The sequence below is a fragment of the Petromyzon marinus genome, unplaced genomic scaffold (genome assembly GCF_048934315.1).
Source record: "Petromyzon marinus isolate PM22_M1 ecotype Great Lakes invasive population unplaced genomic scaffold, UKy_Petmar_22M1.pri1.0 PM_G_Scaffold_149, whole genome shotgun sequence".
NCBI classification, from domain to species: domain Eukaryota; kingdom Metazoa; phylum Chordata; class Hyperoartia; order Petromyzontiformes; family Petromyzontidae; genus Petromyzon; species Petromyzon marinus.
Window position 1 is genome coordinate 12,501 of NW_027422705.1, and position 2,500 is coordinate 15,000.

Here is a 2,500-nt window from a genome sequence, read left to right on the forward strand (position 1 = left end):
CTGCCGTCGAAAGTACATCCTCTGTTGAGCTCTCTTGGCGAGGGAGCTGATGTTCAGTTCCCACTTGAGGTCCCGGCAGAGAATAGTGCCCAGGAAGCGGAAGGACTCCACAATTTTGACTGCGGAGTCTAACAGGGTGATGGCGGTGAGTGGGGCTGTATTCTTCCTGAAGTCCACAACCATCTCAACTGTCCTTAGAGCATTTAGCTCTAAGTTGTTCTGGCTACACCAGGTCACCAGGTTGTCAGCTTCCCACCTATAGTCAGACTCATCCCCACCAGAGATCAGCCCAATGAGGGTGGTGTCGTCCGACAAACTTCAAGAGTTTGACGGACAGATGATTGGAGGCGCAGCTGTTGGTATACAGGGAGAAGAGCAGTGGGCAAAGGACGCAGCCCTGAGGAGTTCCCGTGCTGATGGACCTGGAGTCAGAGACTTCTGTTCCCGGCTTAACGCACTGCTTCCTGTCAGAGAGGAAGTCTGTGATCCACCTGCAGGTGGAGTAGGGCACGTTCAGCTGGAAGAGCTTGTCCTGAAGCAGGGCAGGGATGATGGTGTTGAAGGCAGAGCTGAAGTCCACAAACAGGATCCTGGCGTAGGATGCTGGGGCGTCCACATGCTGTAGGGTGAAGTGGAGGGCCATGTTAACTGCGTCGTCCACAGACCTGTTGGCTCTGTAGGCAAACTGAAGGGGGTCCAGGAGAGGGTCTGTGATGGCTTTGAGGTGTGCCAGGAGCAGGCGCTCAAAAGACTTCATTACCACAGATGTAAGGGCGACCGGTCTGTAATCATTTAGTCCTGTTGGCCTTAGCTTTTTGGGCACAGCGATGATGGTGGAGGACTTGAGACAGGCTGGTACATGGCATGTCTCCAGGGAGGTGTTAAAGATGTTGGTGAACACCGGAGACAGCTGGCCAGCGCAGTGCCTGAGGGTGGCTGGAGAGACAGAGTCCGGCCCGGCTGCTTTGCGTGGATTCTGCCTCTTGAAAAGCCCATTAACTTCTCCCTCCTGAAAGGAGAGAGTCGTTTCTGTAGTATGGGTGGGGGATGGGGCCTCTTGGGTGGGAAGGGGTGGTTCAGGACAGTCCAATTGTCTTTCAAATCTACGGTAGAACTCGTTCAGGTCGTTGGCTAGGCGGGAGTCGTTAGTGGTGTGGGGCGCTCTGGGTTTGTAGTTGGTGATGTGCCTGAGCCCTTTGGCAGACAGAAGCAGCGTCGTTAGTAGAGAACTGGTGTTTTAGTGTCTCTGAGTACAGTCGTTTAGCCTCTCTCACCGCTTTGCTAAACCTGTTCTTCGACTCCTTGAATCTGTCTCTATCCCCACTCCTAAACGCTTCCTCCTTCTCCAACCTCAACCTTTTGAGCTTTGCTGAGAACCAGGGCTTGTTGTTGTTAAAGTTCACCCTGGTACGTGTTGGGATACAGCAGTCCTCACAGAAGCTGATGTACACAGCCTCTGTGAGTTCATCCAGACTATTGGTAGCAGTCGTGAACATATCCCAGTCAGTACAGTCTAAGCACGCCCGCAAATCTTCCACAGCCTCACTGGTCCACTGTTTAGATGTCCTCACAGCAGGTTTACAGAGTTTTAGTTGCTGCCTGTATGCACGAATCAGGTGGACCAAGGGAGTTCTGTGCGAGCCGAACAGCCCCGTGACCCACAAGAGAAACATCCCCGCCAAATTCGAGCGTTTGACGGGGTCTATCCGTGAAAAAATATTCACGTTTTTGAGTGCACATGCATTTCTGCTGCAAATGCCTCTGGAAGTTTCATGCCGTTCGTATGCCAATTGTGGCAACACGAAAATGACCCGTTTTCCCATTCCGAGGGATTTCTGTGCGACCCTAACAGCCCCGTGAGCCACAAGAGACACATCCCCGCCAATTTCTAGCGTTTCACGGGGTCTATCCGTGAAAAATATAGACGTTTTTGAGTGCACATGCATTTCTGCTGCAGATGCCTCTGGAAGTTTCATGCCGTTCGTACGCAATGTGGCAACACGAAAATGACCCCTTTTCCCATTCCGAGGGATTTCTGTGCGACCCTAACTAACAGCGCCCGTGAGCCACAAGAGAGACATCCCCGCCAATTTATAGCGTTTCACGGGGTCTATCCGTGAAAAATATAGACGTTTTTGAGTGCACATGCATTCCTGCTGCAAATGCCTCTGGAAGTTTCATGCCGTTCCTATGCAATGTGGCCACACAAAAATGACCCGTTTTCCCATTCCGAGGCATTTCTGTGCGACCCTAACAGCCCCGTGAGCCACAAGAGAGACATCCCCGCCAACTTCTAGCGTTTGACGGGGTCTATGCGTGAAAAATATTAAAATTTTTGAGTGCACGTGCCTTTCTGCTGCAAATGCCTCTGGAAGTTTCATGGCGTTCCTATGCAATGTGGCAACACGAAAATGACCCCTTTTCCCATTCCGAGGGAGTTCTGTGCCACCCTAACAGCCCCGTGAGCCACAAGAGACACATCCCCGCCAATTTCTAGCGT